The sequence below is a fragment of the Triticum aestivum genome, chromosome 1B (assembly GCF_018294505.1).
Source record: "Triticum aestivum cultivar Chinese Spring chromosome 1B, IWGSC CS RefSeq v2.1, whole genome shotgun sequence".
NCBI classification, from domain to species: domain Eukaryota; kingdom Viridiplantae; phylum Streptophyta; class Magnoliopsida; order Poales; family Poaceae; genus Triticum; species Triticum aestivum.
In genome coordinates, this window is record NC_057795.1 from 9,695,214 (window position 1) to 9,707,098 (window position 11,885).

The following is an 11,885-nucleotide window of genomic DNA, read 5'->3' on the forward strand; positions in this document are numbered from 1 at the left end:
GCCGCCGCCCGGCGGTACTCGTCACTCCCGACTCCCGAGCAACTTCCGGGGTGGCTGTAGCGATTCCGGTGGCCGCCGCCCCAGAGTACTCGTCGCTCCCGGTCAACTTCTCGGTGCCTAGCCTGTGGCGGAAGTCGCACGCGTTGCACGGCCGCTGCGGCATGTCCATTGCACGGCGCGGGATCGAGGATGGAGAGAGTGAGGCGGGCCTGGATGTTGTAGATGAGCCTGTAGCTCATGCGCGCGTACTCACCTCCTCCCACGCGCGCTCGCCATGGCTGCCGCCGGCGCGGTCCTATACTGGAGCAGCCGGCCGGACCGACGGGGCAAGGGCATAGGAAACGACGGCGGGATGGTGCGCCACCGCAGCCTGCGGAAGGAAGACGGGGCTCCGTCGACTCATGAGTCACGGACCGGCGGAGAGCGCGAGGATGAATGCAGTGAGACCTGAATGTGCAGGAGAGAATTTATATGAGCATACAGGGGCGAGGCGGTGTATCTGTGTTCCAGAAAACACGGCAGAAGCGGCGCTCGTAAACTCCAGAGCATGCACACGGCAGAAGCGGCGCTCGTAAACTTCAAAGGGCTTCTTTAGAAAAAAATCCAATGAATTGGAATCCTCCAATATTCCTATGAAAATCCTTCAATCCAAAGAGGCCCTGACACGTCAACATCAGCAGCAGACACCACCGAAGGGCCCACGTTGGACGCACGCAGGCCGGAAGATCTCCAGAAACGGCCACTCAATTCCCAATCCCACGCGAAGAGAACCAGTCAACCCGCACACTACACGACATGAAGACAAATCGAATGTCCCAGATCAACAAATAATTGCTAGATGCACCCAAGAAACTACCCAGCCAATTCCCCCACTAATTAACGTGTCTCATCCTGATTGGTCCGATTTTTACTGATTGGAAAAAGTCAAAAAAAGCAGAAAAAAGAAATCTGGTTAGGTTTAGTATATTTAGAATTACGCGTGAGACAGTCAGCTCAACATATTATTGCTTCCTTCTTCAGTCTGTACATATATACACCCGCTTCTTCCTTCTTCGAGTAGCAGAGCAGAGCAGAGCACATTCATACTCTTCCCCATGCCTCTCCTCTAGATAAAAGTTCTTGTGCTTCTCTCGCACACTCCTCGCTGCTGCTCTTCTGCACCTGCAAGCGATACCCTCACTGAAGGCCAAGTGCTTGCCATCGGCGACAAGCTCGTCTCGAGGAACGGCAAGTTCGCGCTCGGCTTCTTCCAGCCTGCAACGAGCACCATCAGTAAGTCCCAGAACGCCACCAGCTCCAGCTCCAGCTGGTACCTTGGCATATGGTTCAATAAGATCCCAGTTTTTACTGCCGTGTGGGTTGCTAATAGGGAGGAGCCCATCCCCCATCCCAACATCAACTCAACAAAGCTCAAGTTCTCAAGTGACGGCAATCTTGTTATCCTCATAACCGTGATGATGCCGTCACTGAATCCCTTGTTTGGTCCACGCACATTGTGAATAGGACACAAACCAGTAGCATAAACACCACCACTTCTGGTGCTGCTGTTCTCCTCAACAGCGGAAACCTTGCCCTACTCACAAATAGCAAAGTGATGTTGTGGCAGAGCTTCGACTACCCAACAGATATCACGCTTTCTGGCGCCAAGCTTGTCTGGAACAAGGTCACCGGTTTCAGTCGCAAGTTCATATCAAAGAAGAGCCTCATTGATATGGGTCTCGACTCATACAGCCTAGAACTAGACACCAGCGGCGTCGCCGTCCTCAAGCGCCGCAACAATCCCTCTGTAGTCTATTGGCATCGGGCATCCTCCAAAACATCATCAATGAGTGTTATACCAACACTCAAGACAATTATTGATTTGGATCCACGCACCAAAAGCTTGATGAACCCAATATATTTTGACAATGATCAAGAGCAGTACTACATGTACACTTCACCGGAGGAATCATCGTCTTCCCTGTTTGTTTCACTAGACATCTCTGTTCAGGTCAAGCTGAATGTTTGGTCGCAAGTCGACAAGTCTTGGCAAACCATATGTGCAGAGCCTGTCGATGCCTGCGGACCTTTCATAGTCTGCAACGACAATGCACAACCATCTTGTGACTGTATGGAGAGCTTCTCTCAGAAGTCACCACCGAATTGGGAGATTGAGGATCGAATAGGAGGATGCATCAGAAACACACCTTTGCATTGCAGCACTAGTTGTAACAACAAAAACATGACAAGTTCAACAGACATATTCCTCCCCATTTCTCAAGTTGTGTTACCCTGCAACCCACAAAGCATAGATGTTGCTACCACTCAGAGCAAATGCGAAGAAGCTTGTCTCAGTTCCTGCTCCTGCACTGCTTATTTCTATAACGATAGCAGATGCTCTGTCTGGCATGGTGAATTGCTCAGTGTAAATCTGAATGATGGCATTGACAATAATTCTAAAGATGCCCTTTACCTTCGCCTTGCCACGGCTGCAAGGTTTGAAAAAAATAAGAATCAAACAAACATAAGAGTTGTAACTGCTGCAAGCATTATTGGTTTTGGGTTATTGCTAATGCTCGTGCTGCTGTCACTAATTTGGAAGAACAAATTCAAGCCATTATACAACAATCAAGGTACTGGTGGCGGGATAATAGCCTTTAGATACACTCATTTAGTTAATGCTACTAAGAACTTCTCAGAAAAGCTGGGAGGAGGTGGTTTTGGTTCTGCATACAAAGGAGTGTTAAAGGACCCAACTAGTATAGCAGTGAAAAGACTTGATGGTGCCCGTCAAGGAGAGAAGCAATTCAGGGCTGAGGTGAGCTCAATTGGACTGATCCAACATATCAACATTGTAAAATTGATCGGTTTCTGCTGCGAAGGTGATCACAGGATACTTGTGTATGAACACATGTTAAATGGGTCTCTTGAGGGTCATCTATTTGAGAAGAGCAGTGCTGCTGTCCCGGATTGGAACAGCAGATATCGAATAGCTAACCCAAGGAGTTGCCAAAGGATTGTGCTACTTGCATGAGAGTTGTCACAAATGCATCATACATTGTGACATTAAGCCAGGAAACATACTCGTGGATGCATCATTTGTTCCTAAAATCGCAGACTTTGGGTTGGCTGCGTTTGTGGGAAGGGATTTTAGCAGAGTTATGATTACATTCAGAGGGACTGCTGGTTATCTTACCCCAGAGTGGCTTAGCGGAGTTGCAATCACACCGAAAATTGATGTTTACGGCTTCGGTGTTGAGTTGTATTTTGTGTTGCATGTATATTGAAGTTGTGGCCCGCCTCCTAGTCTTGTATAGTTGAGGTAGAGGCCTTCCCTTATAATTATAATTATATATATATATATAGGGTGGGTCTATTATGATAACACCCTTAAGACCTTATTCTGCACATCAACCGGGCTTATTCTGCTAACACCCGACGCAAACCCCGCGCAGAAAAAAATGAAAACCCACCCCACCGGCACTTCTTCTCCACTCCTCCCTCGATCCACTCCACCTTCCTCCCACGTCCCACCCCCAGATCCACCAACCCCCATTGCCGCGCGCCATGCCCAGGCCGGCCTCCCCCCGGCGCTCTGCCCAACTGCCCCACCTTCTCCGGCGCCCCCGCCCCGCCCGCGTGCAGCCCGCCTCGCGACGCGCCGGCCGGAGGGGCACTCGTTCCGCGCCAACCCACCAGCGCCGCCAGGGCCCCGGCCGCCCTCCCGCCCCACTCCCGAGCGGCGCGGCCTCGCGGTGGATATGGACAACCACCACAGCGGCCTCACCCGTTCCCCTCCTTCCCCCGACGCCCATGGATCCATGGTGGCACCCCCGCCTCCCGATGTGTGCTGGAGCGAGGTGGCCGGCGAGTTGCCTCCTCCCGGCGTGGTCAGGCTCCATGGCCAGCGGAAGAACATCGCGGTGCTGCCGGGCTGCTCGGCTCCTCCCTATCCCCCACAACTGTAGCCTCCGACGACACTCCAAGCAACGGGATCGAGCCATCCCATGTCAGATCCCACCGCCACGTTCCCTGCAGGTGAGCGGCAGAGGGATCCAGTGCGCGCAGTTCCCACGGCTCCCCGTCACATCCTCTCTCCGCGCATACTGCTGTCTGGCCGCCGCCCTTCACTTCCTCTAGATCCCATGCTGCCGCCCCTTCCTGGCCTGCCCAGCGCCTCAACAACATCGCTTCCACTCGTGCACGCAAAAAATGTGCAGCTCGCCGACCATGGCAGTGCAGCTCACGGATGCGTGTGATGCGGTCCTCTTTCCTCTCTGCAGTACTCTTGTGTTCATCCACCCCAGTTTGAGCCTCTATGCATTTTTTTCATTCTTCTGACGCAGTTCGCCGATCTGGCTGGTGCGGCTCGCCGCTGCGTGTGTGTGTTCAGTTTTGCGGTGCCTCGCCTTGGTGCTCCTCCACTCCACGTCCATTTGTTTTCAACAGTGCAGTGCTCCGCTGATGTGTGCTGGAGCGAGGTGGACGTACCATCAGGTAAAGAAAAAGAGATGCACAGATCAAATTATTCACTGTGGTTTCTCTTCGTTTGCAGGTCAGTTGGATCGCCGATGCAGTACCCAACCAGCTCATCCCTTGGCCGCGCAGTTTGCCGTGGACCACTGATTTTTTAGCTTCGTCCGGTCCAGCCACCTCCAAAAATTTGGTGTAAATCGGGTGTGTTTTGGTGCATTACGACGTGTAGAGGTTGAAGTTCTTTGTTTGGCGCAGTTTGATTGCACCCAGGATTTGCAGCAAAAACCTTGGCAAATTTTAATGGTGAAGTTCGTGGTTGCCCTGGTGCAGTCCACTCGCCTCGTCCCTGTAGTGCATATTTCATTATTAACCAAAAAATATATATGCAGTGCACTACGGGGAAACCAAAACTCTGTTAGAGAAAAAGAAAAAGAAAAATGCAGTGCACTCCGATCTTTAAAAAAGTCCGCTCCGAAGGACTTTGTAGCACACTCTTGAAATTTTTTATGTCCGACAAAAGAAAATCATGAAGTGCGCTTGCTCGTCTGATGCAGTGTGGTTTTTCGTCTGAAGCAGTGCACTCCATCTCGTTTGGGAAAATTTACGTCCCACAAAAAAACCATGCAGTGCACTTGCCCATCTAATGAAGTGCGGTATTTCGTCTGAAGCAGTGCGTTCTTTTTTCCTCGACCGAGAAAAAATACGTCTAAACAAAAAGAAATCATGCAGTGCACTTGCCCATCTAATGAAGTGCGGTATTTCGTCTGAAGCGGTGCGTTCTTCTTTCCTTGTCTGAGAAAAAATATGTCTAACCAAAAAGAAACCATGCAGTGCACTTGCCCATCTGATGCAGTGCGGTATTTTATCTGAAGCAATGCGTTCTTCTGTCCGATGCAGTAAATATGACGATTTTGGTCTCGCGAAGAACAGAGTGTCCGCTTTTCGGTAAAAACGAAACTGCTCTTAAACCGAAAGGAATTACAGAGAGTGTTCTACATGAAAAAGTTGTGTCTCAGCGATATCTTTCCAACAACGTATGATTTGAATTATTCCGACCAGCCGTTCATAAAAATTTCGCGAAAAACAGCCGCTGACCCTCGAAGTCAGCCGCACGATTTTCAAAATTAACTAAAAACCATAAGGAATCTCAAAACCATTTCAACATATGAAAGTTGCGTCTTATCCATAGCTTTCCAATGGAGTATCATATGTCTCGTTTCGACAAACCGTTAGAAAACTGGAGCAAAAACAGTACCGAAAATTTCGAAAAATTTGAAAAACAGAGTTCCGCGATTTAGTAAATTTGAAATTGCTCTTAAACCGTAACGAATTAGAGAAACATTTATATATCAAAAAGATGCGCCTCGACGATATCTATCCAACGGCATATCATTTGCTTCATTCCGACGAGCGGTTTAGGAAAAAACGCAAAAAAAGCTTGCTGCCATTCGTCATGGGATGCGCAAATTTCAAAACTGCTCTTAAGCCGTGTGGAATCTCGAAAAGTGTTCAATATGTTAAAGTTGCGTCTAATCCATAGCTTTTCAATGGTATATTACATGCCTCATTCCGATAAACGGTTAAAAAATTAGAGCGAAAACAGTACCGAAAAAACACCGCGTGCAATTTTTTTCGACATGAAGTTCACTAGTCTCCATTGCAGTGCTCGTCGTCAAAATCATGCAGTGCGCTTCTGTTGAGCGTGCAGTGCCGAAGTGGTGTGCAGAATAGTTATTCTGCTAATATTAGCAGAATAGACCGTCTGTGTGTGTATGTGTGTGTGTGTGTGTGTATATATATATATATATATATATATATATATAGTGTTACTATTCATCACCCAGGGTGCAGAATAAATTATTCTTCACCCGAGGTAATATTACGATCATTTCATAAATAAATTATGTTTCAAATACAAATAGTTACGGTCATATTGATTCACTGCATAAAATTTGGCATAAAAAAGTCAGAAGACCAGAAAAAATACATTTTATGTACATTTTACACTATGTTTTTACATCTGTAATTTACGTAACATAAAATATTTTTTATGGCGATTATATATTTTCTTACGTTCTCTTTTTATGTCTGGAATAAGACAAAATTTAAGGAACGTAAAATTATGGTGCATTGTTGTTAAAATAGAGGGGGATGAAGAATAACTATTCCTCACCCAGGGTGACGAATAGCGCGACCCTATATATATACATATATATGTATGTATATATATATATATACATACATATAAGAAAATTCTTGTGATCAGAATATATATATAAACACTATTCTGATCACGGGATCAGAATAATATTTTCTTATTTGTGTTTTCGAACATGGAAATACTAGGTGAACCTCTCTCGCAAGAATTTTTGAACTTCTCCGGACAGAGGACTTGAACTTCTTTCAACAAACCTTTTATGCTTTTATTTTTCTACTTTTATTCTCACCTAAAATGCATTGTTTGTAGTACTTGCACTTCTTGTTGTTTTCATTATGAACTTATGCCGCATTTTTGTGTATATGTCGAATTACACGCAACTGAAGGTCGGATGTCATTTTTTGCCATTTTAAAACATGTAATTGGAGGTTGGACGTCCCGCAATATAAAATTGAACTTCTCCAAAAAAAAATTGTTAAATCTAGAAACACCATTTTTTATAAACTTTTTGAACTGCAACATTTTTTATTTTTGAACTTCTTGGTTTATTCTATGGTAACAGGGAAAATCATAGGTTTGTAATAAACATTGAACCGCCCTATTATTTAAATTTGAACTTCAAGATATATTTTTAGAAATGGTTAAACTTACAAAACAAAAATATTTTTTTGTCCACTTTCGAAGAACTTACTATGTTAGTCCCTCCGTCCGGAAATACTCGTGGAAGAGATGGATGTATCTAGATGTATTTTTATTCTAGATGCATCCACTTTCATCCATTTCTACGACAAGTATTTCCGGACGGAGGGAGTATATCCTTTGAAGTTTTATTTTTTGTCTCGCGACATTTTTAGGCTTTTTTGCCGTCGGTGAAATGGCCTAGGCGGTCCATTTTGTTCATAGATGAATTTCTTCAGTATGTGGTACACGTGAACTTAAGAATTTCTAAAACATAAAATTCACATTCTATTGAAATTCAAGAAAATTACACACAACAATACACATACACTTCGTGTGCTACATGTATTTACACAAATACGAATGCACACATTTGAAAGAGCATAAAGTTCTCACGTAGAGTAAAAAAAATAGAGTGAAATTTTTTCCACAAGAAATGTTGGTCATTTTTGGTAGGCGAACCTGTATAGTTTTTCAATTGGTTTGCACGTTGAACCACGTCATCGTTAGAAACCGAACTTCTCTTTTTCTTTTCTTCTAATAAAAACACAACACTATAAAGGAAATTGAAATTTCTTTTGCAATCCTTTTGCACGGGGAACCATCCTCACATCAAAGAATGAACATACCGTTTTGCAATGAAGGTATGCATTTAAAAAACACACACACACACATATAATACACACTTGACCTGCTGCAACACAACATCTTGACCTTCGCAAAACAATTTTTTTAAGCCAAATAAATCGCGCATTAGTACAAGCAGGTGCCAGTGAAGCCGCCGCGCATGGCTGCTGGAAAGTTCATATGCACAATAGCAAATCCCGCAACTTGTTCACACATTGAACCTTTCAAAAATTGAACTTCTCATCCACAATTTTTTTGTGTGTATCAACATCTTTTTTGAACACACATATTTTTGGAAACAGCTTTAGGACTCACTTCTCTTCTCTGTTCTTTCTTCAATCTACATGATCAATCACTTAACAGTATATATGATCAGGTCCAAGTATTTCAAGGATGCAAAGTATACTAAGCAAAATGTTTTTTAGTACACATGAGACCAGAGGCTTCAGTTAATGAAATGTCGATCTCAGAATTTTATTAAAGAGACTACTACAAATCTTAATTAGAACTTCAACCACGGCCACACGATTTGGTGAAGGCGAGAACACAATTTTTAAAATGTAAACACAAAGCATCGACTTTCCTATACATGAATTTGTGATATATGTGAATTCCCCGTGTCTATGTACATGAATGTCTCATGTAGCGAGATAGGTAGATAATAGCCAAGTTCTAATTAATAGCAAGTTCGGCACTCTCTTTTTTTAGCTCCTCGCTGCTCATAGAAGGACATGTAACTCTAGCATTGAACTTGGAAGGTCATTCTTGGGCAACGACTTGAGCGCCTCACAATTACTGATCTCCAAAATTTTGAGAGAAATCGGGTGGCTCTTGGGCAACTCCTTGATGGCATAACAATAGACAATCTGCAATTTTTTCAGAGATCTCAGAATGTTGTTCGACAACGACTTGTTGGCATAAGAGTAGATGATATGTAATCCCCGGACTTGGTGTATAGATGAAGTAGAACTTACTGTTAATCCATGGCTGTAGTAGAACTTGTCCTCCAGCAGGGAAGAGCGAGGCGACCTCGAGCACAGCCAGAGCCAGCACGTCTGCTGGTGGATGGCTCGGCCTGGGGCAGTGTGTTGGTAGCATCGTGTGTGGCCGACGGTGGGATGCAAGGTGGCTGTTTCCGAAGGAATGCGTGGCGGTGGCAAGCAATCTGAATGCGAACAGAAGATGAACTTCTAACCTGCAGTTATTTCGCATTTTGATTTTCCTCTCACAAGTTAAACTTCTAACTTGTAGTTTTTTTGCACTTACTTAATCTCACATGTTAAACTTCCAACCTGTAGTTGACCAGAAGCCATCCAAAGTCACGAACGCAAGAGAGCATGATCCTCTGCTCATGTTAATGATACACAGGAAGACCATCTGTAGAAAGCACGTCTCATCAATCTTTTAACCAAAATATGTGGCTTTCTTAGTAAGCAAACAAAGAAGAACATCTTCAAGTAACAAATTTGCTCCAAGCCGACGGGGATAGCACCTCTTATCATTCCTTCAACCACGGATATCAGCAAGTTCAAACCAGAAAAACATGGGTAGCAACAGCAACTAATCTCTCTCTAGCTCTCAAGCTGAACTGCAGCACCATCACCAAAAGAAAAATGGGTAGGTGAGAATTCATCTATATGCACAAAGGAGTATATTTTTTATGTACCTGAACCTTTGCAGTAGATTTACATGAACTTCTTGTGCTATGTTGAAGTCGCCGCCGATGCTGAACCCCAGCGACCTTGGCCCTTCTATTCCCAGACGAGCTGATCAGACAGGAGCTGAAGGAGGAGCAGTTCATTGACGTACCCGACGAGGTCCAGGATCTGTACGAGCTCTAGCTCCCGACGACGTTGATCAGGTAAAGAAAAGAACATGTGATTTTTGTTCAAACTGCACCCAACCTGAAATAGAACACGAAGAGAATCAGGGCAGCACGAACCTGGGACAATTGAGGAGCAGAGGGAGTAGTGGCTCTGGCCGGCTGCGTGCAGCGGCAAGGTTTGCTGCGAGAGGGGGGTCTCGGTCGCGTGCAGCCGAGCCAGTGGATGCGGTGGTCGGCTGAGGTCCGGGCATGTGGGCGTGGTGGGGATGGAGGGCGGCGGCCGGAGGCGATCTAGGGATGGAGAGAGGCGCGCCCGGCCGGGGCGGCGGCGCCGGGAAGCGCGCCGAGGCCGGGACGGCTGCGGCGGTAGGCGCGTCGGGGCCGAGCGGCGGCAGCGGGAAGCGCGTCGGGGACGGGGCGACGGCGGCGAGTGGTGCGCAGGGGCCGGGAGGGCCGTCAGCGGGAAGCACGCCGGAGCCAGGGGCTGGAGGTGGGTTGGTTCACGGCGGTGGGGATTTTTGGATCGGGGTGGGAGGAGGTTAGGGGCAGAACAGCGCCATGGGTTTTCTGTAATATTGTCAACACGTGGTCGCGCATATATAGAGCGTTGTGATCAGAATAACTATTCTGATCCATGATCAAAATAGTGTTAATATATATATATATATATATATACATATATATATATAATATATATATATATATATATATATATATATATATACACACACACTAGCACATATGCCCGTGCGTTGCTACCGGAGAGAAAATTGACATATCATCAAAACTTTTGTTGTTACAACTAAATTATATGCAATTGTGTCAATGACCTGGTTGTTGCTAGGCGTAAGCTGTAGTCGACTCCGAAGAAGAAGTTTGTTGCAATAGTGGCATCCGACTTTACAACAATGATGGTCAACAAATACGGTATAGGAGGGCCTCGCCGATAATGAAGTTGAGGAGGCACTCAAGAGAGGGTGCCTCGTCTTTGAACATGATGTTGTTCCGGTGCTTCCAAAGAAGTCGGGCACCAATAAATAGCAACGAGGAGAGGCCTTTGCGGGACGGAGATGGCGGTGCAACGCAGGAGGTCATGCAACAATCCCGGAACCCGCCGTTGAGCTGCGGAGGCCCAGATGTGCAATGACACCAAGCGAGGAGCTCATGCGAGAGCTGCATCGAGAAAGAGCAGCCGACAAGGAGGTGGTGCATGCTCTCGGGCTCCAGCCAGTGATCCGACCAGAAACGACATCTCGAGCCATCGCCCAGGACCCAAGATGTGGGGGCGCGCAAAATCGCCAGAGCATCAGGGTCGTGCGGGTTCGAGAGATGGGAATTTATGAGTTTAAATTCCTTTGTTTCTATACGCATGCACGTTCTTCTATTATTGGGGGACACAATCTTTCTTATGCACAAATTCATGAAATTAAATTCCTTCATTTCCATACGCACATTTGTCCTTCCTTTATTAATGGACACCTCACCCTCAACCTTTCATGCAAAGCCGCATCTTTTCAGTTCTCTCGAATAGGCGCCAACCTTTTTAGGTTCTTTCCTTTCTTTATTGAGTATCGGTTCTCTCTCTTTGCTTAATTCCTTCCCGTTCAACCCACTTCTTCGCACAACTTACTGAATTCGCGTCACGGAGGTATATAAGTTGATGCAATAGAGTGTGATGAGGCGAGGTGGTCCTATTAATCAATAGACGAATTCATGTTTGTGCAGACTAACATGAGCTAGTTCAGGTGGTAGTGCCTTTGTGTTTGGTGGTGAGGTTGGGAGTTGGATCCCTAGTAGATATTATTTTTGCCTCCTATTAGGGCCGCGTCTCATTTTTGCCTCCTATTAGGGCCTGGTCCGCGGCGAGGTGGGCCTCCTTCCTGTGCCAAGTTCGGGGCGAGATGGGATGCCTTCTTTCAGCCGAAACAGTGCAAACAGGTCCTAGAATTAGTACCACCTTGCGTGTATATATCTTAAATCACCTAAGCAAGACAAAAAAAATCTAAGAATAATTTAAGCGGGACGAAACCAAACCAAGAATACCTATTTCATTTAATAGTAGGTATATATATATATATATATATATATATATATATATATATATATATATATATATATATATATATATATATATATATATAT

General features: G+C 45.5%; 1 long non-coding RNA gene and 1 pseudogene across 3 annotated transcripts; one reads left to right on the top strand and one right to left on the bottom strand.

The window, feature by feature from the left end:
* The first annotated feature begins 1,094 nt into the window (after window positions 1-1,094).
* On the top strand, window positions 1,095-3,267 carry LOC123103344 (G-type lectin S-receptor-like serine/threonine-protein kinase At2g19130; annotated as a pseudogene).
* Window positions 3,268-8,446: 5,179 nt separating this feature from the next.
* LOC123103381 (uncharacterized) lies at window positions 8,447-10,039 on the bottom strand. 3 transcript variants are annotated; one of them, XR_006449764.1, is made up of 5 exons: window positions 9,585-10,039; window positions 9,411-9,501; window positions 9,185-9,295; window positions 8,893-9,113; window positions 8,447-8,784 (listed from the first exon to the last, which is right to left on the bottom strand). It is a non-coding gene; the product is annotated as an uncharacterized lncRNA (long non-coding RNA). The 3 variants fall into 3 exon arrangements; XR_006449763.1 differs by having other exon boundaries at window positions 9,411-9,506; window positions 9,608-10,038; XR_006449762.1 differs by having other exon boundaries at window positions 9,411-9,506; window positions 9,585-10,030.
* Between the last annotated feature and the right edge of the window lie 1,846 nt (window positions 10,040-11,885).